The sequence below is a fragment of the Cryptomeria japonica genome, chromosome 5, assembly GCF_030272615.1.
Source record: "Cryptomeria japonica chromosome 5, Sugi_1.0, whole genome shotgun sequence".
Taxonomy (NCBI): domain Eukaryota; kingdom Viridiplantae; phylum Streptophyta; class Pinopsida; order Cupressales; family Cupressaceae; genus Cryptomeria; species Cryptomeria japonica.
In genome coordinates, this window is record NC_081409.1 from 522049290 (window position 1) to 522074231 (window position 24942).

A 24942-nucleotide genomic window follows, 5' to 3' on the forward strand; every position below is an offset into this window, starting at 1 on the left:
AGCTGGGTTACACACCCTCTTTTGGCTTATTGTGCCACCTCAAATAGCCACTATTTTATCATTTCCTAAGTGGTCTATGGGGTAGTTGGGTTTTTCACTCTCTTTTGGCTTCATGTGCCAACTTTATAACTCCTTTTTTGTTTTCATGTAAGGAGGTTATGCCACATGTTTTGGCATTTACCAAGTAGATTAAACCTCCCACTTTTTATGGGGAGTGGGAGTTAATGCACCTCTTGGATGTATATTATATTATTTCTCTATATAATAAGCACTATACTCTCACCTTCACTAGTTCAGTGATAGCTCGATGAGAGTCTTCTCAACATTTTCTTCTATCTCTATTTTTCTCTCATTTCAGACTTCTCTTCATTCAATTATTTTGATCTTTAATCATCTGTTGCTTGGAGGTGCATGTGATCTACGACCGACATAAAATATTGGCTTGGTTCTTGCTTCTCACGGAATCCAACATCTTCTCATAATAACATGGTAAATTTGAATCAACACATGTTAATATCTTATTTCAAAGTTCATATCAATTTTGAATTGTAGACACCTTATTTATATTGTAAATCTTATACATATAGGTGACTGTATTTGACAAATGGTTGCCATGAGAATTTATATTGCAGTATACTCATGTATTTTGTAATAATGGTTTTCATTGGATAATCGTTTGACAATTCCATAATACCTATCTAGAAGACACCTTATTTGAATTGTAAACCTTATTTCAATTGTAAATTTGATTTCATTTGTTAATCTTATTTCAATTGTATATTCGATTTGAATTGTAAATCTTATTTGAATTGTATATCCGATTTGAATTGTATACATACATATATATATACATATATATATATACATATATATATATACATATATATATACATATATATATACATATATATACATATATATACATACATGTATACATATATATACATACATATATACATATATATATATGTATATATGTATATGTATACATGTATGTATATGTATGTATATATGTATATATATATATATATATACACATATATATACATACATATATACATACATATATACATATACATATATATGTATATATGTATATATATTTCATTGTATATTTGATTTGAATTCTATATCTAATTTAAATTGTAAATCTTATTTGAACTGTATATCTGATTTGATTTCATTTGAATTGTGCAATAAAATGAAAACATACACATGTGCACATACTCATACTCTCTCCCTTCCTCATCCACCGACAATAAGTAGAATTAGAATTCTCATATGTGACCTAAAATTTTAAGTACGGTAGAATATGGGTAACTATGAAATAGAAAAAACTAAACATGTTAAACATGTACAATGATGCTTGATGAGTGAGTATGATCCATTTTCATTTTCAATGACAAAAAAATTATGTAATATGACATTGATACTTGAATAGAAGAATTACAATTCCTTGTACATTATGTTTTTTTTTATAATGATGCTTGCACATGTTTTTGTGGGAAATGATAGTTGGACATATTATATGTTAATATTTGTTATTTGTAACTAAGACCAGAATATAGTAAGGATGTAAAATAGTAAGGGTTTAAGAAACTAAAAGAAGCAAGAGGATGTAAATTAGTAAGAGTTTAGAAAATTGGGAGGGAAAAGAACATCAAGGAAACAATAGAAAGAACATTTACCTGAGACAATAAAATAGTAAGAAAGGGTTTAATAAACTAAGACTTTAAAATAGTAAGGGTTTAACAAACTAAAAAAAGGAGGATGTAACATAGTAAGGGTGTGAGGCCCTACCCTGACACATCCAGACATTTTCTGTTATTTTCATATTGAGACTATTATGGATGCTTTATTTTATGCATTATGGATTTAGAACCTATATGATTCCATGATTTGGATCACATTGACGTATATTGATGCTTCATTTTATGCATTATGATTATGAAACTTTATATGTTGCTAGAATAGAATTATTTGGAAATGGTGTCTGTCATTATTAGATTTGCAGGACTTCATTTCGATGATAGAAATAGGATGCTTATTATATGAATGGTTCAATTTTCAAGAGTAGGATAATTGCTTATGTGGAATCGAATTTGAATGTATGAGATATTGAATTATTATTGCCAAATATATGATTGTTTGATGTGCAATGAAATTCATGTGTTTAATTATATATATGATTGTGATTATTTGGAATTACTAATGTGTTAACTGAGATGCGCAGGAAAAATTATCCATGTGACCATGGAAATAATATGGAGAACCAAACCTAGACCAATGTACATTTGTTAAGCTAGGGGTTGTCTATTTGGAGAGACAACACCCCGTTTGTAATGTATTTTATTTGTGAAAGTAAATGATGCATGTGTGTTAATTTGATTTTATTTAATTGTGTAAACCTACAAGAGACAAATTCCATGTGTGATTTTTATATTGTATTTTATTGTGTCACCTGACACATGTGCTGATTAGTGTCATTGATTTTGACTTGTCTCTTGGAGGGAGTTTTGTTTCTACCAAAGCCATTCAAACACATGAGTGTGGTCCCAAATTTTCCTTGGGTAGGGAGTCTTGGGAGTGGTCAACTCAGGTTTGACCCGTAGGTTAACTTCAGTTGGGTTTCTAAGGGGTCAAATGGACTCCTAGGGTCAGTTTTAGGGCTTTTCCAAAGGTCCAAAGGGTATACCTATGGGTTAGGGGTATTTTTAAACATGTGACTACTCCCATGTGACTGTTTAGTCACCTCAAAAAGTGGTTTTCCCAAGGTGAGCGATAATTCAACTTAGAAGGTTCCTCCTAGGATAGACAACCTTCCCTTTTGATGTCAAACTCTCTTCCCCATCCTCTCTCATCTTTTCCCTTTCCAGTTTTAGCAACATGTAAGAGGTTGGGAAGAGAAACCAATGGGAACTCTCACCTTACCCAAGGGGTTGGGAAGTGTGAGAGAAGCCTTCTTAGGCAAGGATTAGGGACTTAGTGAGTAATCACCCAATCTCCATTGTTGGAGACTATGCAATTTTTGAAAATAGTTGTAGGATAGAATTCTTGGTGATTGGTGAAGAGTTTGTGTGGATTTGGGTTGCTCATCCCCAACTAAGTCTATCATACCTATTGGCAGAATAAGGTTGGTTTTACTTCCTTTTTGTTATGTTGTCTATGTGGTTTTGAAAGAAAGAAATGCTTGTATGAGGAGATGTGTATATGTAAAATGTTTTGTAGGAGATAAATGTAAATTTTCATTTCCTTGTTCTTTGTTTATGTGTTCTTGTTTTGGGAGTGTCCAAGGCCTCCTACTCTTGGGAGAGTAGGATGGTCTTGGGGTAGAAGAAGTATGACAGCCTTGGGTGAGAGGCTCTCCTTATGGAGAGTGATCTCAAGGGTGTCCTTTGTGACCCTTGCTGCATAGCCTTGTGTATGCATTTGGGTGTCATAAGGGGAGAGAATATGGCTTTTATGCCTTTGGGAGGCATAAGGGTGTGGAGATGAATTTGTTGTATTTTTTTATGCCATGAGGTGGCTTGAGTTGTATTATGCTTGCAATCTCCCCAATGGTATTTGGTCCATTTCCACCCATGGAAAGATCATCACAAGTTGTGGTGAGAGTGTAGCTTGGGATGGGAAAATGCATGTTGAGTGTTTGCCTTTGTTTGTCGTGTTGTTTGTTTGTTTGTTTGTGACCCGTCTAGTGCTTGGTTCTCCAAGCTCGGGGGTGGCTTCTAGTAAGCCTAGGCTGGGAGGTGAGCTCTCCATGGTCAAGTTGTATTTTTATTGCAGGTTGCTTGAGATGGGAAAGAAAAAGATGAAGAGATTTATTGTTGTTTTATGTTGTAGAAAAGTTTAAAGGAAAAGTGTATTTATTTTGTAGCAAAAAAAAAAGAAGAGCCATTGTTGTATTTATTTTCCAAAATTAAAGAAGTGTATGTATTTATTCATAGTCCTATGGAAGGGAAATCCTAATTGAGGTTTCAAACCAATTTGTAATAATATTTACTTTGTATTTTAATTTGCTTAAAGAAATGTATTTCTTCTATTGGTTAAGTTTTGCAAAGGGAAGATGAAATATATGATTTGTATTAAAATCCTCATTAAAAAACAAAGAAATAAAGTTGTTGCATTTATATTTATTTTGCAAATAAAGGCTCATTTTATTCCTTATGCAAGATAGAAATGGTATATGAAAGCTCATACATTAGATTCTGGTTTTATTTATGTTGTTGCAATTAAATTAAATCTATCATTTACTCTTTCATTTAATGCAGAAAATAAATCCTATAGTAGTAGCTTATTTTATAAAAAAAAAAGGATTAGCATATAGTTCAAGTTTTATTTTGTTTACCAGAAAAGATTATATTTAAGCTTGCTGTTAGAATGCATGGTAGATATTAGTTACAAAATGTTTTATACAAAAAAAAAAAACAGAATATAAAACTCATATTTTTAGCCTATTAGAAAAGAATATTTCACCCATCATATTGTTGTAACTAACAGTATTAATTTCTGCATGTATTTTAAGGTTTATTAAAAAGGAAAGAAAAATTCATAGGTTGTTTAAGTGTGTTATTAAAATACACACACACACACACACACACACACACATATATATATATATGTTATTCTGGAAACTTATATTTTTCTTAAACAAAATATATATATATATATATATATATATATATAGAAATATATAAATGTTTTAACTTAGTTAAAAAAAAAAAACTGTTAAAAAAAAAAAACTTTGCAAAAAATCAGGGTTTTAGGGAGAGCCGAACCACTATGTAAACACACAGTGGCCAGCGTGGCTCGGGCCGCCACTATGGTTTCCCACAGTGGACGGTACGAGGACCGCCACTGTGGGCAACCACAGTGGTTGGCACAGAGCCTTCCACTGTGGGCAACCATAGTGGTAAGGCACCCAGCCGCCACTGTGTTTACCCACAGTGGGCGGTGCTCGGCCCGCCACTGTGGGGAAACACAGTGGCATCCGGGGTTACCTCCGCCTGGCGCTCCCTACATAGCACTCCCTCCGCCGCTTTCTCCCATGGCCACCGCCTAAACTTTGACCTGCACACACACACACACACTCACAAGCCCTAACCCAATGTTCGGGTTAGGGCAAAATACTAATAGAGAAAAAAAATATATGTGTTGGATAGGATTTAAAAAAATTAGGGTTAGCATAGAGACCCTAGATTTTAAAAAAAAAGAAAGAAGTAGAAATAAATAGGGGGGGAATATCCATTCCATTTTGAATAGGGTTTTCCCCACCCATATTAATCATACATATAGTTTCTTGTTTTAATAAAGGAACCTTTCATCCTTAAAAAAAAAATGTATATGAATATATATATATATATATATATATATATATATATATATATATTCATAAGTAAAAGTATATCTAGTATATATATAAATATATATATACATGTGTATATATAAATATATATATACACATGTATATATATATTTATATATATACTAGATATACTTTTACTTATGAATATATATATATATATATATATATATATATATATATATATATATATATGCAAAATTGTGTGTATATATATATAAGGGCATCTAATACCTAAATTTTAGATTAATAGATTTAAGTTCATATTTTTATATGATGCAATAAATTTAAATTCTTTGGAGATTGACCTTTAGGGAGTTAATAGCAATATGCCTATAAGCCAAGCTGGCCCCTTTATTTTGAATTTATTAGGCACCTTTTAATTGATGGGAATTTTATTTAATAGGTTTATTTAATCTAAGAGCTAGGGCAAATTAATTTAGACCCTAGGCAATTAAAAGAATTTAGGTGGGTTATTTTAACCCTTATAAATTAACTAGAGATTTTTGTTAAATGTGTTTAATTGTTAATTGGTGAGATAATAATAATTCCCTTGGAGAATTACTATCCCGCTTTCAACTTAGTTTATTTATCGCCTAATTAATTCAGTTGTTTGATTCACTCAAAACATAGTTAAGACTAAACTAGTCTTGCATTATTTAAATAAGTTAGTTGAACTAGGTTAAGTATTTTAAAAAAAAAATTATTCCGTTTGTGCCCAAAAGTTTGGGCATGGCAAAGGGCTTATATAATTGGGAAGGAAATACATCAAGGAAACAATGATAATAACATTTTTTTAAGACCATAAAACACTAAAAAAGGGTTTAATAAAGACTGTAAAACAAAACAAAAGCATGAGGATGTAAAACAACAAGGGTTTTGAAAACTAGGAAGAAATGAACACTAAGGAAACAATAGAAAGACCATTTCCTTAGATTGTAAAATAGTAAGAAAGGGTTTAACAAACTAATATTGTAAAATAGTAAGGATGTGAAATAGTATGGGTTTAAGAAACTAAATAAAGAATGACGATGTAAAATAGTAAGGAAGGGTTTGGAAAACTGAGAGAAGAAAATGAACATCAAGGAAACAATATAAAGAACATTTCCTTAAGAATGTAAAACAATGTGAAATGGTTTAACAAATGAAGACTGTAAAATAGTAGGGATGTGAAACAGTAAGGGTTTACAAAACTAAATAAAGCATTAGAATGTAAAACAATAAGGGTTTAGAAATTGAGAAGGAAATGAACATGAAGAAAACAAAAGAAAGAACATTTCTTTAAGACCGTGGAACATTAAGAAAGATTTTAACAAACTTAAGACTATTAAACAGTAAGGATGTGAAACATTATGGGTTTAATTCACTAAGTAAAGCATGTGTTAGTGTATGTGTTTTTCCTAATTGCGTTTTTATTTTTCCCTTTTCCTAAGTGAAGGATTTGTTGTTCATCATTCTCTATAGCCTACAATCAGTCCCAAAACAAGCAACCTTACCTCTTTGTTCAACACTGATGAAAGTTTCAATTTTGGCGAATAATATTTTTTTATTTTCTCTCATAAGATATGAAAATACTTTAGTTTATACAAAGACATTATTATTTTTTAATTTGTGTGAGAGAAAAATATTTATTTTAGGAAAAAATTTGTTTATAGAGTTAATGGTGTAATTAAAAACTTTTTTTTTTGTCTATCAATGACAAAGGGTGAGGCCCAAGTTGGTAGGAGGTCAATTTTCCCTCATAATTAGCACTATTGGATTCTATGTTCCAGCCCAATTCTAACGAGTGGTTGGAAGACCATCTTTGTATTGGCAATTGAAACTCTATTGGTTAGGTTTCATTATGTTGTCATTGATGGCAACATGATTTTGGGTTCTTACATCATATGGTGTACCAGCAGGCACTTCATAGACACTACATCGGTAGGATAGAAGATTTCTTTGATCATCGGCAATGTAGGCCGACATGGTATGGTAAAGGTCATCGGTATGATTTATATGTATTTATATGTACTTCTTTATTGGTATGATCCAATATTTACGTTTGATCGATATCTTATGTGTATTCATGTGTCTTGTGCACTATATGTGTCAAAGGTATATTTCATACTTTATGTAAATACTTTATCCTTTACGGGGTTGACTTATGTTGTTGTGCTTTCGACATGATTACTTCATGGATGTATGGTCCTCCCTAAAGCATACTCATGTTGCTGTGCAATTATTTGAGTTTGCATGGGTATGCTTGGTATCATGTCACCTTGATTTTTTCAAGATCAACTTGAATGGGAGAGTGGTTGATAATGTAACTAAATTTGCATGGTGCCAAAATTTGATTTGTTGAGGTTGGTTTGCAACTTGTGTTGGCATAGATCCCCAACTCACTTAAAATATTGAATCCTTTAATTGGATAGCAACATGTATAGTTGTCTGTCTACACTTTTGGAAGCTGGAGGGTCTTATTCAACTTTGTAATGCAATAAATTCTAATATTGGAGCTTGTGTAAAGTAATGTCTTATTCAACTAGAAGGTCTTATTCAATTCTATAATCCAACCAACTCTAATGTTCATCTTTTAGAGTAACATCCCATATAGCTAAAACACTTCAGCATTAGATGAGTTGTCAATTAAAATACTACTAGCTGGAGTACTGGAATGGTTTGCAGTGAAATTATATTTTCTGAGTTTGTTTTTCGTTGTATTTCATTCTTAATTGGTTTGATTACTTGTTATATGTCTGCAGAATGTTGGGCTAACAAATTTGATTGATAAAGAGGGAGAAGTCAACCCAGTGGAAAGTCAAAGAAATGAGTCTGAAATTGTTGGACTTGAGCAGCTCTTGAAAAATAAAACACTCTCGAGGTGGGCAATTATTTTAATACAATGTTTATTGTTTTAAGTTTTTTTTATTCTAGTAGATCTTCGTACAGTTCATTCTTTTCTATCTTCCATTATCATGCTTATTTGATAACTTTGGATGTACCTACCATGGGAGGGAGATTGATGCTAGTAGACATGACTGGATCTGAGAATATTGATCAATCTAGTTTTGCTGGGTTTGAGGCAAAACTTCAGGTATTCCTTTTCCTTATTATCATCATTCATTGTGCACAACATTTCTATATATAAGGTCAAACTGTAGGTATCCATTTTGTAATTCAGAGATTTATAACGCACACATATCACACACACAAAATCCAAATGAACGTTACTCAATAGAGAATTCCAAACCACAATATTAGAATTACATCTCCTCCAGAATGATATTTCTCTAAACTTAATAGCACTCGTACATCTACCTTTCCTCTCCTCATTTGGTGAATGCTTTAAATTCCTTTTGAAAGATGCCATGCACTATATATACATATTTCTTTAGTTAATAATTGCAAACTTTATAGATAAAATGCATATACTTTTATTTATTTTTAGTGTTCGGTGTCACTTTTCTTTGGCAATCATCAAGGAAAGATTAATGTTTTAAGGTTTTGAATCGCTATTTTTGGCAAACATCAGGATACGTTTATTAGTTTCTAAGGTTTAGATCACTTTGCTTGGTCAATCACAAGGATGTTTTGTTATTGGATTGGAGAAAAGTTAAAAGATATATACAACTAATTATTTATATATTGTACACGATCTTTTGTTGCCCTAGCATGAAAGATAATAAGAATTCATTGTATTTTTTTATCATTTGAATTTATTATCGACTTTACAACTAAATATAGCCTAAAGTTCAACTCTCATAACTATTTGAGTTGTTAAGATGTTTTTTATATTTTTACTACTTGTGTTATACAATTGGGAATTATGACCCTCACATTCACAATTCATGGCCAACATGCGCCTTAATCAATACTCAAATTATTCATATGCAAACCCAAATCATATAAATAATAAATATCAAATCAACCTGAGGATGGGGGTATGTGAGGCTGTACGATAGCTATGATCCACTACCTACCTATGTGTGGTGACTATCTCTTGGAGGCTAACCACCTTACACAACAAGGGATGTTCATGAGGGTGTTGTATGGAAGGTAGCACCGCTATGGTGTGCCTTAGCACCATCAAGCCCTTGAGTGAGATGTTGGATATTTATGATCATGTTATTTGTTCTAAGATCTGGCATAGAGATGTTGATTGTGCATGTTATGTATGACCAAGCATTAGACATTCTCACATGTGGCATTTTGAGTTGTGCATTCTAGTTATGTTGATGGTTATTGTGTGTAATCATGGATTAAATGGTGTTAACTTGTCACTATATTATGGGACGTAGTCATTGGAAAGGTTCTTATATGCCTAGAAATTGTAAACAATTTAGTTATTTATGTTGCTCCTATTTATTGAAAGTTAACTTGGTTGCAGAAATTGATATGTGAAGCTAGTTCTAAGCGATAAAGTTTTGTAAAAAGATGTATTGGTAAAAGAAATTGATCATGATGGCATGTTTTCTTGTCATGTTTGATAGGTGAGTATAGTAATTGTTGTTTACCTCTTTTAATGCTTCAATTTGGTATAATGAAAGGAATACAATTCTTGTTTCTCTGCTATGATTGTGGATAATTCCTAGAATATTTTAAGAAGAGTATGGTTTTAGATGTATCTTGCCAATGGATAATGACATTCGTAGAAGATTTAGCAATAATGTTTCAATTGTTGAGAAAATATTTATATGTGCAAATTGATAATTGTTAAATGAGTTTCAGGGCTAATACGTGTTGCATGATTTCCACTTAGCCTTACGACTTCCGGGAGTAAGTCGAAGCCTAGGGGGGGAGGATGTAGTGCCCCTACCCTAGTCAGCTTTGTAAAACCAGTTTGACCTTGGTTGACTTTTTATGTGGCATTCTTGGATGGTTGATTTACCATTATGTAATGTTGTAGTCAGATATTATGATTATTGTGTGTACTTGTTAATGTGCTTTCACATCGATTCTTATGTAAGTTTAATTGTTCTCCCGATTCTTGTTATTAATCTCGATCTAACACCTTCATTATATATATATATTCTTGTGTGACTCTTGGCTGCAGGAGATTGCAGGTACAGTACTGCCTAAGTGCGAGGTTCGTCTTCGCCTGGATTCACAGGGTTGAGTATACCTCTTTCGTCCTTAGAATTTGGGTTAGGTGGTCGTAAAACCCTCATTTTACCCTAGTCATGCTCAAGTGAGCATCGCCTGTGGTCTATTAGTTTCCCTTTTCATTTGGGTTTGCGGGTTGTGTATTTGGTTGTCTTTCTTGGGTTGCGTGCTTGGCGTGTGGTAGAATTGAGTATTTCATCCTAAGTATTTAATTTGATTTAATGTGTTCATTTATGCATCAGTAATTGAGGAATTAAAATAAATAGGTTTCTTTTCTGTGATTAATCATTAATTAAAAAGATCGCTCTATTTATGTTTGTAGCAAGTTTAATTTAATTGTTAATTTTAAATCATGAATTTATTTAGTTATGCATTTTGAAAGGGAAGATTTAAATTTATTCAAAATAGAAACAATTTAATCTCTTTTGTATTTTGGAATAGAAAGGTTAATTTTAATTATTTAAGAAAATTAATTTTAATTAGAAAAGCAAGTTTAATTTATATATATTTGATATAGTGTGAAAGATTGATTTTGGGATTTTATGTTAATTAAAAATATTTTACCCTCATTAATATTGTGAAATATAAATGTTAGCTTTGTTAATATTGAGAAAATTAAATTAAATGAGAGAGAGAAGCATTTTGATTTAAATTTAGAAAAGCAAGTTTAGAATATTGAATAGTTGAAAAGAATGATTTTTTATTCTTATTTAAAAGATGTTTAAATTCAAAACTAGGGGATTAGGTCAGGGATTCTTCCATTTTACCCTAGGGTTTGAAAATATTTTTGGGGGATTATTTTGGAGAGCATTTTGGAAAAATATTTTGTGGGGAGAGAAGGATTTTTGGAGGAGATTTGGGCATTTTGGGAAGAAAAGATTTCTTGAGTTGCAGGTTGGGGCTCTTCATCAGATCTTGCCAGGAATGCGAAATGAGGTAGGATTCTTATTTTGTTTCCTTTGTTGAAAAGAAAAAAAAAAAGAAAGAGACAATGAAAATAAAAGATGTTTGTTTTTGAAAGAGATTTCTTGATTGAAATGGGGGTTGGGTTTTAAATCTATGCATTTTAGTTTAAAGTTTGGCAATATGGTTGATTCATTGTTTGGGAAATGATCTTCTGTATGCTCAAGATTGGCTTGTTTGGATTAGCTATTCAACAAAGTTTGTGTGTTTGGAAAACCAATAATATGCTGGAAAAATTTTCAATATTGGTGTTATTGTTCATTCTGGAAAATATTATAGACTGTGAATAAAAGAAAATTGGGGGTTTTAGTTTATTTATGTTTTTATTTTATTGGGTTGTTGATTTAATTTAAAATCAAATTTGTTTAATTGAAAATTGAAATTATTTGGGCGGGGGGGTTAGGGTTTGGCAGGTGGAGGAACCGAGGCTCGACTCGCACCGCCTCCCTTCCCCTCCTCCCCACAGGTTCCGCAGTGACCTGCGCTCACGGCGGCCGCAAGGTCCTGCACCCGCGGAGGCTGTAGGGACCTGTGCCCGCGGTGGCCGTAGGGACCTACGCCCGCAACGGCCGCAAGGACCTGCACCCATAATGGTGGCCGTGGAGGAGGCTGCGGTGGCTTCCACCACTCCCGTGATGGGAGGTGGGCCCTGTAGTGGCTCCCCACGTTCCTTTTTTTTTGAAATAAAACTTATTTTATATAAAGTTTGTTTAAATAGTTTTAATTATTATTAATATATATTTTATTAATGAGGATTAAAAATATATATATTAATTAATAATTAATTTGAAATCTGCGTAATATTAAATTATTATTAATATATATTTTATTAATAGAAATTAATATATATATATATATATGTTAATTAATATTTAATTTGGGTATCTGTCTTAATGAAGAAGTACCCTTTGGAAATAGATAGAACATTATCTTAATTGGAAATTTTTGAAATAAAATATATTTATTATTTGGTGATTTTTAAATAATATATTATTCAGGAATATATTATTTTTTGATTTGAATGATATAGGTCATTTGGGAATTTTAGAAATGGAATACTAAAGTATATGAGTAATTGAAAAATGAAATATTTATAATTGGATATTTTGAAAATTTAAATGATATGCTATTAGAATTTATTTTTTTATTTTTTTTGGCAAGGTGGCAATGCCACTTGATATATTTTTATTAATAATAAATAATTTTTACAATATATTTAAAAGTTGGTTCAAACTAAGCTCCTAGAGAAAAGAACCAGCAAGAAAAACTCTAGACATTGCTCATCAACATGATTATAGAAGAGAAGTAGTGAACAATCCTCTAACCGGATCTAGTTACAAAATAGAGATCAGCAAAGGAGCATGCGAGCTCTTTTACACATAGGAGCATGCAAGCTCATTTTACAGAATAGGAGCATGCAAGCTTATTTACAAAATAAGTTCCTGGGATATCTTGAATGCCCTGCAACAAAGAACTCTTGCAATCAAAATTGACATGCCCCTGCACCAAAAATCAATTGCAACCAAAAAATATATATACTACAAAACACAGAGAATTTACAAGAAACACAAGGTTCCAAAACATGACTAACACCAACGACATGAGATCTGTGGTCTGCCATTATAGACAAATGCCAAAGGAGAAGAGGTGAATTCAGAAATGCTAGAGAGAAATGAAGCCCAAAATTTTTATGTTGTAAATGAAAAGAAAGAGGAGATATATCATAAAAAACTGACAAACCAAAAGAAGCGGCGTACAGAGATAATCATGAAAACAACGCTACGTCAAACTTTAAATGACATATGAAGGACGAATTCCCAATGTGAAAATAAATATCTCCAGATTTTGCACCAGAAGAGAGTACCAAACACACGAACAACATCAATAACAACCAACTCATCATTAATGAATGCCAAGTGATTATCAAGTAAAGCAAAGTACCTCAAATCAAAACCAAATGGAATTATGAAAAGAAATACCTCACCAAGAGAAGAGAATATCAACTCGTATAAATGAGCAATCATATAATAAGAAATATTAAATCCTCAACTCTTTACAGGCTATAATTAATAGGTTTGGGAAGCTCATCAAATCACCCCCCAATCGAGAGGAATCAATAACAGTTTTGTCACAACCCATATTAGCGAGGCAATCATCCAATACATTACCTTCACGATAAACATGTGAGATGATGAGGTGCTCAAACGTATCAAGAAGAGTCCATATTTGTTCAAGAATATACCGAAAATGGCAATTATCAGCTTTTCTTGCCTTGCAAGCATTAATGACAATAGCTGAATCACCTTCAATATGAAGGTATTTGAAATTCAAATCGTTAGCCATAACAAGACCTTCTAAAAGAGCACAAGCCTTGACCATATTATTTGTGCTAGGAGAAATTGGCATAGCTTTTAATGCTAATAAAGAACCCAAATGATCACGAAAAACCATCCCTATTCCTGAATCACCAGGATTTCCATGGGAGGATCCATCAAAATTCAATTTACAAAAAGGAGCATTAGGAGGATGCCATTTTATGGAATTTCTATCTACAAGTGTTTTCTGAATCCTTGGAAAGGCAGGTGATACAGGAATAATGATACTTTTCCAAGAAGAGATCATAAAATTGTAGAATGCTATTAGAATTATTGGAAATTAATAATGTATAGATTGGAAAATTGGTAAGTTAATGATATCTTCAATTAGTAAAATAAATGGTTTAGTTATATTCTTCCTCTATATTGTGAAATAGACAAATGGTAATATTGCAATTTTAGTATTTTATTCACCTTGTAACGATGATTTTTCTGTTAATGTATTTTTGAAAACTTAGATCATTTAGAAAACTTGATCGACTTTTATTGTTTAAACCAATAGGAAAGAAGATTTTCCTTTCCCAGTTATTACCTATGCAAGTTTAATTTATGTATTCACTTTTGTTTAAAATAATGGCTAGGCCTTGATATGTTTGTTTGGACCCTATCATTTGGTTGATTTGGGGTACCTGTTTATATCAACGGTCTCTAGTTTGGCTGTTGCCTTGTGATTATGTTATAATTGGTCTTGTCTTTTATGCGGGTGTAGTGTGTTGATTTGTGGTTGACCATAGTTGGTCAGGTCTCTAGTTAGAGTACCATCAGGCAATGGACCTTTGTATTTTCTTTTAATATGTTCATTTGGATCCGTTTCTATGTAGGGATCATTTATGTATTTATTGGCCGATGTGGTCATTTGTATATTGGTTATGTCTGCCTTGATGGCAAGATTGTAAATAATGTGAACCTTATGTATCCTTAACTTATTTAAATGATCAGAGGGGTCTTGCAGTTGAGTAGACCTGGAGATGTAGCCCTTTAGGGGTGAACTCCGATATCAAATTGGTGTTATGTGATGCTTTTGTTCTTATGTTTCATGTTTAGTGTTAGCATGCATGGATGACATTTTGGTAGAATGTATAAGTGGATTAGGTGAGATGTATCGTAAATGCATGTATGCAGTTGCCTCTTAATGCAGTAAATTGGATCATGAAAGAATGTATTTTGTTATTGTTAATGAAAATAATTATGCATGAAAGAATCTCATTAGTTATGATGAGATTATAGTACGTTTTGGAACAAGATGCATGGCATGTGTTTAATGTAAAATTGAATGTAATGAATGGTTAAAAATTATTGGATGAATTCATCATGCTACCTAAATTGTAATTCTAATGGATGAACTTCATTTGGTTATCTAATTTTTAACCTTAATAAATGAACTTCATCGTATTAGCTATATTTTAACTTTAATGGATGAACTCATTTGGTTATCAATATTTTAACCTTAATAAATGAACTTCATCATATTAGCTATATTTTAACTTTAATGGATGAACTCATTTGGTTATCAATATTTTAACCTTAATAAATGAACTTCATCATATTAGCTATATTTTAACTTTAATGGATGAACTCATTTGGTTATCAACATTTTTACCTTAATAAATGATCTTCATCATATTAGCTATATTTTAACTAAAAAGGATGAACTCATTAAGTTAACTATATTTTAACTTAATTGATGAATTCATATGTTATCTATGTTTTAACCACAATGGGTAAATTTCCTCATGTTAGGCTCATCTTCAACCATAATGGATGAATGCATCATATCATCTATAATGTTAATTTACTGAACAAATTATAACCCTGTTTAAAGTATTAACATGAAATTAAGTTAACCTGCTTTATTGGGTCAAATGTTGGGAGTTTAGTTAGACATTAAGTTGTGTAATCACGTTGGGAAACTCCTTAGGTATTGTTTAGTCTTTTGTTGTGTTATCTAAACCTTTGATAACTCATTGTATCTTAATGTTGTGTTTAACTTTTTTTTTTTTTAATATTTTCACTCCATTTGTGTGTTGTAGCTTTATCCCTTCGGGGTTTCCTGGCAGGGCATTACAATCTGACCCTAATTGGGCGATGTAACTTGTGGTCCTATATTTAATGTAATTTGTAACTTGTGAATAGGGCAGGCCCTATCTTATGTATTTTGTAATCTTAACCCTATGTTTTGGTGCCAAGTTGAAAGGGTCGACCTAGAGTGAATTGGTAGGCTGAGTCACATATACATACAAAGGCTTAGTCAATGTATCCACATACACTCAACAAATTGTCTTCAATTAGAAAATTATCTCCTTCATTCAACAAATTGTTTCTCTGAGTTAGTGAACTATAATTTAAGGATAGCAAACCATCTTGCAGTGACAACGGTCTTCATTCTAGAGACATCGAACTATTCTCAAGGGTAGTGAACATCATCTTGTGGACATCAAGCCTTATTTGAAGGCTCTGAACTATCATTGATGACAAAAATCTTCATCCTAGAGCAGTGAACACTATCTCTGGGGCAATGAACCTCCTTAAAAGAAGATACCCTATTCTTAGAGATAAGTTTATCATTTGTATATCCTTGGTTGAAGGTGTTATCCTATTGTGCATAGTTTGTTGGTTCTGATTGTTTCAAGTGTTGAAGCCATACACGCATACACACCAGATAGACTCACACACACTAGATAGAGATGCATACACGCTAGATAGTCCCAATGCTTATCAACTTGTACCAAGAACAATAGAAGGTGAGTTGTTTGGGAATGGGTAGGTTGAAGACCCCATCCAATAGGCTTAATAGCCTCCAATACCTGAGGTCTCAAAACCGAGGTCAAGGTCTGAATCATACCCCACATGCTAAAAGGGAACCAACAAGCACCATTGTAATTGGCATGCGTATTCTTTTTTTTTTTAAATAAATTATCGTAGGAATTTTGACGGCAACCCAAATTTGCACCGACGGCCAAACCGTCAGACCAACAACATCCTTGTCAGTGCATACTTTCTAGCAGGCATCAAAATTCTGACAGTAATTGAAGAAACATCCAATGACACTTTCTCATCGGATGGTCATCGTAGTCGTAGTCGATGCATATTCCTAGTGAGCGTCGAAATTCCGATGTCCATCCGACGACATTCTTTGGTCGGATTAGAGATCATGGCCGCCATCAGAAGAGTTTAGGATGTCATGGGAATTTTGATGTTAGATGGCATCGTTGGAATGCCCGACGATGAGTTTTTGATTGCTTCACTTGTCAGCAATCCGACGAAAGTAGTCGAAATTCCGACGATTGGCCATCAGAAATCAGCCCCAAATGTACTAGTGTATAGTGCTTTATCTTTATTATTTTTACTATATTTGATATGTGCTTATTATTGTATGTAGTTCAACTTTATGCACTATTATTGAATTACACATCTTGATATCTAGGTTATGCTTATTATAGATTATTTCTAGTTATATGTGATTATTCCATGATTTAATATGGATAATACATCACATTGGGTTTTTTGTTTTGTGCATTGATTGTTCCCATATGATGCAAGTATTCCTAATGTTTCACTTAAGTGTATATTTTTTCCCAATTGTGGTTAATTGGATATACTCATAAAGCATATTTTTTGTCATGTTTGTAAAATATTTAATATGATCTCAATTGAAAAGATAATTAATTGTGCCTTATAAAAAAAATATCTATACATTATTTTATCATGTATGAAAAGAAGATTAAACAAGTTTAATTCTCTTTAGAAATAAAATATTTTATATATTAAAAAATAAAATTACTATATAGATGAAATTAAATTTGATTGCAAAGGTTAATGAAAAAATAAATATTTTGAGTCATTTGTATTTTATAGTACTACTCAATTATTGCATTGAAAATATTAAAAAATATACATTTTTATAAATATCCATTTTTGAAATAGCTTAAATGTTGGCATTGTATTGTCATTGATGTCAACCAGTATAGGATGGCTACCAGTATAAGAGATGTATGTGCAACACTGTCATTGATGCATACCAGATGTGATGTCTTTGATATCACCTAGCTTAGCAGGCCACCGGTAAGGGACAGAATGTTATTCAGTACAATAACCATTGGAGTCACCGATTACACAAGTTAGTGTTTGACTTGTGTGGAAGACATGGACGGGAGACCAATATGATATAACAATTGGTAAATGATGAAATCTATAAGAGAGCAAGATGTTGGTCGGTTGATTGTGATGAATAGGGGGAATGTTATCAAGAATCACATCAACACTGGAGGAGAAGTATGTATAGGTCACCAGTATGTTGTGTGGATGAAGAACAATAGGAATCCCACTGGATGAAGATAAGACTAATAGTAAGAGTGCCCAAACTAGATCACATGTGCCCGTTTGAAGATATGCTGCTCAAATAGGGAAGCCACATTGGTGCATTGCAGGATGCAGATGATAAGGATCCACTCCCACTGGTAAGTGGAGCTTATCTCCTATTATGCTTGATGTGCATCATAGTCCTCCAAGATAAGAGAAAAGAGTTAAAGGAAGGTGATCAAATCCTCACACTGGATCTACTGATGGAATAAAAGAATGCCTCAAATGCATGAAATGAGATGTGCATCAGATTAGAAAGAGTTGGCATGTTGTGCTACTGGGACAAAAAAAGAAGAGTAAAGAAGTGATGGGTTTGTCACCTTGACAAACCGGTTGAGATATGGTTTAGGATGATGATGAAGAAGGAAAGGTTGAGAAGCTACAGATAAAGAGTGCAACTAGTATGCAGATGCCCCAGATGGAAGCAGTTGAAGGTTGATGACATGGTGTTGTCAAGGGTGTCTATCGGTAAGTATGAGAACCGGTAAGAGAGAAAAGAGGCTAAGTGATTTGCTTCTTCCTGATGAAGATGAGAATGAGGTGTAGTGACATATGTGCTGACTAGTTGAGTGTTCCACTGGAAGAGAAGCAGAGTGCAAGGTTGATTGCAGACCAATTAGGGTATAACTAACAGGGTCTCTGTACCGGTAGATGAGCTTAGTTTTGAGGTTGGTCAGTGATCCTTTCCAGACTGACACAGGTGACCTAGAAAAGGTGGATGCTGACAAAGTGGCCACATGGAGTTGAAGTGTAAAGAATGCACAAGTCAGTGTGATGTGTCAGTGAGGTAGTTGGTGATAGGTGGACCATGTGATTCATGGGATACATAGCAAAGGTTTGTGGCTCAAGGTCAAACGCATAACAAAGATCCAGAACAGACTGTTTGAGAAGATCGAGGTAGGTGAAGGAAACTAGGAAATCATTCTTGGTGATCGACCAAGAAATCAGCTTACAGGTTAAAAGAAGATTGCTAAATGAGGAAGGCATTTTCTAGAAGGCATGACTATGGCGAGATTGATTGATAAGTTGCAGTTCATCAATCAAGGAGATTAGATCTGATAAGATCTGATTGGATTTGTTTTGCCTTGAGGTCGATGAAGAAAACCTGACCGCCCAAAGTTTGAATTGGTTTTTGGCAGGAAAACTAGTTTATAAATATGCAAGCCAAAATCAATGAAGGTTGTTGCTAAATGATAGGGTGTTGCTAATGAAGTAAAATTATTTGAGTGCTCAAAAAGAAGTAGAAGAGACTAAGTGTGAGAGAGAATAGGGTTGAAGAGTTCAACCGATAATAGTGAGGCAACTGGCAATCAACCATTGAGTCTAACAGAGGAGTATACCGGTAGTGACAAAACTGGCAAAGAAGAATAAGATACTGAACCGATGAAGATGAAAAAGAGAGCAAGTTGGACCAAGAGATAGGGTTGTAGTTGAGAGGTGAGTAGAGAACCGACAAAGTATTGGAGAGAGGAGAACCGGTAGAGAGATTTGCAGAAGAGTTACAAAATTGATTTGTAACAAGACTATTACTTTTGTAATCAAATATACTCATAGTAGACCACTGAGTTGGAACTCGATGTAGTGGTTGTATCTCCTTGGGTTGGTTCTCTAAATCAAGGGTTGATGCTCCTTTGGTTGGTGCCCTAAATTAGGGGTTGGTGCTCCTTTGGTTGGTGCCTTAAATCAGGGTTTGGTGCTCCTTGAGCTGGTATCCTAAACATTGTAATCGGAGTTTCATTATGAAGTTGGATTGGAGCAGTAGACTACAACAACATTTCTCACCAAGGTTTTCCCCATCTTGGGTTTTCCTCGTATATGCTAATGTTATGTGATGTCCTTTCATGTGTGATTGCATTTGTGATAGTCTCCCATCTAACCGGTATACACACAAAGGATAGATAAAGGGAAAAAAGTTCATAAACACTGATTCACCCCCCTCTTAGTGGCACATTGTGTTTAAAAATTGGTATCAGAGCCTAGGTTCTTGGTTGATAAGCTTTCTCTACTTGGGTAGATTCTGTCTTAAGGACACAATGGTTTATTTAGTGTCAATCCTAGCTCCGGTATTTGATGGTCCAAACTATTCCATTTGGAGTTGTAGAATGGAAGTCTTCTTATCCTCTCTTGGGTATGATGTTTGGATGTCAGTTGTTAATGGTATTCCCAGTCATGTTAGGCCTCCCACCATCCTTGATGCAAAAAGAAGATCTAGGTGCAATGAAGAAGCCATGAAGGGTATATTTAGTGGTCTATTAGGTGATGTTTCTTCCCAGGTGGACAAATGCAGATCAACAAAGAGTTTGTGGGATAGATTGAAGAAGCTCTATGGTAATGAGCCGACTACTACTAAATCAGATTGTGGAAGCAAGAAGAACTGCGCAACAGATACATGTGTGAGTGTAGAAGGTGGATCAGTCAGTAGTTGCAGCAATGATGAAGAAGGAACTCACCTCTTCATGGCTCAAGAATCAGAGGATGAGAGACACACATCTGTGAATGATCATGTAGATCACTCTTACTAGAAAGATGTGTTTGGCAGTGATACTGAAGGTGAAGAAGAAGATGAAGAAAAAGTTGATCTTAAAGGAGAACTTGTAACTATACTTGAGGAGCTTAGTAGAGAGAGAAATGAATACAAGCTATTCAAGAATGTTGCTATTATAGAGCAGAACCAGTTGATTAGATGCCTTGAAGAATCTGAGAAATGTGTCTCAGAAATGAAGACTCAACAAGAAGACACCAAGGTGTGTCGGTGTAATGATCTAGCATCTGATCTAGAAGTCAAGGATAAAGAATATCTGCAACTAGTAGGAGAAATGGAGATTCTCCGAAATGGCCTTGAGAAGTGTTAGGATGAGCTCAAGGTAAGAATCTGGTTTGATGACAACAGTGATGCCTTGGACAAAATGTTGAAAAAGAAAAAGCATGTCAAGGATTATAGTGGATTAGAAAGTGGTATCGGTGAATGCTCCACTAGCAAGAATGTCCAATGACATTATGTTTGTCTCCTCAAATGGAGATAATAAGGGATAGACTTTCATTGTTTGAAATGCTCCCCGGAAGAAGGTAGATCTAACCACAACTGGTGAAGACATGCATATAAGGATGAAGACTAGTGCCGAAAGAAGGAGGACAATGCAGATCCCAAAGGACAAGGGAAGATGGGAGAAGAAAGTTTCACCAGAAGAAAAAACATGAGAAGACAATAAAGAAGACCTCCTAAGAGTAGAGGACAAGGAAATGCTACTGCCCACAAAACAAAACAAGTGTGGGAAAAGAAGAGATCAAATGAAAGAGCTGCAGAGCATGGACAATTTAGGACCCATCCCCGGAGAAGTAGAAATGGAGATGCCAAACTGGTAATATCTCCCCATGCATGGCAGAATAAGTTTGTAAGTTATAAAACTTCCTTCTTAGGCTATTGCTTTGCATGTAATGGTTATGGCCATAGGCAAGAAGAATGTAGAAAGGGATCTAGAAGGAAAAATCTAGGATCTCATAGATATCATGCATATGACAAAAATGTATCAAAGAGTAGAAACACGCATATCTCCTCTCTCGGTTATGCAAACAGTGTTTGTTATAACTGCAATAGATTTGGCCATAGAGAGTTTGAATGCAAGAAGAAGAACTTGCAGTCATATGGAAGCCAATATAGTAGCTACGATCAACATAGAAATGAATATAGAGCATATGGAAGTCAAAGACCTTCATGGAACCAAAGGAGATATGTCCCTACAGGATCAAGAGGTCCACCGGTTTTGGTTGCCGGTCATAACAACATGACCAAAAGAAGATGGTCTAACTGGTATTTTAGATGGTTCCCCAATCATGAGATTGGCATGGATGCTCTATGCTACTATAGCACTACTTTCGGTTATGTGGCAGAATCCAAAAATGCAAGTACCCATTAAAAAAAGAATGTAAGACCCACTCCCAAGATTGAAAATGTGAAGAAGAATGAGACCATACAAGTATGTAGGAAGAAGCAAGAAGATGCAACCATCGATCGACATTGTGCATTCAATACACAAGTGATATCTCCTAAGGCTTAAATGAGATGCATGACCTCAGGGGGAGTAGTACACTGACCTTATCATTCACCCCTTAGTGGAAGAGGACACATGAAAGAAGAAGTTGCTAGTGATACAAAGGAAGGAGGTGACAAGATAAGTGTGTGTAGTGGTTGCCTTGGCTACACACCTACATATCAGAGATGGATCACTACTGCATGTGTCAATGAATGGGTAATTTGCAATTGAGATCAGATGCAAAGTGACACAAAATGTCTGGAGTTATAGGAAGGTGTTCTGATAGTGATGATGGACCGGTACAAGGAACTAGTATGTGTAGGATGTTACTGGTATGAATTCTAAATAGGTACTTGCAGATTATGTAAGACAATGAGGTTTGAGATCATTGCATTAGCCCTGATATCATGGAATGAGGAGGTTGTGTCTCAGGTGGTATTTTTTGTATTAAGTATCATAGAATCACAAAGCTCATTTTTTTTGCTCATTTGAGCATCCACGTTACAAACTTATTACAAATATCAGCTCCTTTCAAGAAAACTTATTACAAATACTAGCTACATTCGAGCACCAAACAAGAAACAACAATTGGAAGACCAAGGGTCATAACTTAGAAATCCACCTTAAACAACAATTGAAGACCAAGAGTCACATTTTAGAATTCTACACAAAGGTGTCCCTCATGGGAGTTGAACTTGGGTCTCCACATTGAGAACTCAATGCTTTAACCAACTAAGCTCAACTCCTTGGACTGTCTCAGGTGGCATGGGAAAAGATATGAATGAGATATAGTGGCCTGGTTGTTGATCATGTCTGCATGCATCCTTTGTGGGATAATCAGTTTAATTCATGGCATGATGATGATATTGTATGCCATTGTGTACTTCTAGGATCATGTTATAGGCTTTGTGTCACAACCCTCCTTTATCACCCTTTTTGGATTTAAATACAAAACTCTATTATATTCCTTGGATAAATTATTGAATGAATATTGTAAGGGAATAAAAATAATAAACCACACACACATGGAAAATGCATATATATTTTAATTTGTTATTTAATTTCCCTCACCCAAATTAAGGCACATGTTGTAGGAGGAATAAGAAGCTTCTAGAGGCTTCTCCACCTCCTTGCATGTAACTCCTCCCACTAAGCCTAATCAATTTGCATGGAGGCCAAATTGGGAGAGAATCTCTTTTTTTTTCAATTAATAATTAGGTAGTGGGAATTTGAAATTTCTTTTATAAAATAGGTACAAGTTTCAAAAGGAGAGTTAGCTATCCCATAAGAAATTTCTGCAAGTTGAATTCTCTTTTGTAGTCCACTTTCATTGGCAGCTAAGATTTTTGTTGGGAGGATTTCTCTTCAAATTGGAGGATCAAGGAAGACTCTACACCATCTTCAAGCATCCAGGTTCCTTCAACTTAGTTCATGCATCTCATTTTTATGGTAGATTAGATTTGATTAGATTAATTATGAGTATGAAATTCATTTGTGTTTTGTTGAAGAATTAGTTTTAGATTTTGTAGAAAATGAGAGTCATGGTTTAATTAAGATTCATTGTTAAAATTCTTGATATGAAGTTAGTTTTAGATTTTGTAAAGAATGAGATTTATGGCTTAAATGAGATTCATTGTTTGAAATTTTGATAAGGATTTAGTTTTTAGATTTTGTAGAGAATGAGATTTATTGTTAAATAAGATTCATTGTTTAAAATTTTGATAAGAAATTAGTTCAGATTTTGTAGAGAATGAAATTCATTGTTTAAATTTTTTTGTTAAGAAATTAGTTTCAGATTTGTAGAGAATGAAATTCATTGTTTAAAAAATTTTGATAGGAAAATTGTTTCAGATTTTGTAGAATGAAATTCATTGTCTAAATTCTTAGTTTCTGATTTTGTAGAAAATAAGATTCATTGTTTTAATTCTGATAAGAAATTAGTTTCAGATTGAAAGAAGTTAGATTCATTATCTTCAGCTTATTTTGATAAGAATTAGATCTCCCTGTGTGTATAAATAAATCTCCTCTCTCTGTGAATGAATTTTCCCTGTGTAAAGAAATAAATCTCCTCTCTCTGTGAATGAATTTTCCCTGTGTAAAAAAATAAATCTCCTCTCCCTGTGAATGAATTTTCCCTGTGTAAAGAGATGAATTCCTTTCTCTGTGAATGAGTTTTCCCTGTGTAGGAAACAACAGAAATGAAGAAAAGAAATAAACTCTCTTTATCTGTGAATGTATTTCCCTGTAGAAAACAAAGGAATGGAAAAAAAAAAATCCCTCTGTAACATTATTAATTTTCTATTGTTACCCTGCTCTGAGTAATCTTCAAATGTATTTAATAGTTATAATACTCCTGTATAAAAATGATAATGACAATACTGTAACAAATATATATATATATATATATATATATAAATAAGTAACCAAAAAAATGAGAGAGCTTTTCGAACTTCAAATCTTCCCCCGAGCCCGTAACGCATGGCGTTTTCACTGTTTGGACGTCGGCAACAGTGCATGGACGGTTACGTAGTAACCGTCGCAGAGTACGGGGCCGCGGGTTCCCTCACCTCTGTGGTCCTGCGCATGCAGGGCCGCAGGGGTGATGGGACCCGTGGTCCCCACCCCGCAACCCCTTTATTACCATAACATATGCAAGCCTTTCTCCATTAAGTTTTAAAATCGATTTTTTTGTATTTCAAAATTTGAAGTTTTAAAATTTGTTTTTTAAAAAAAAATAATAATCTAAGTTAATTTTGTTTTAAGTTGATAA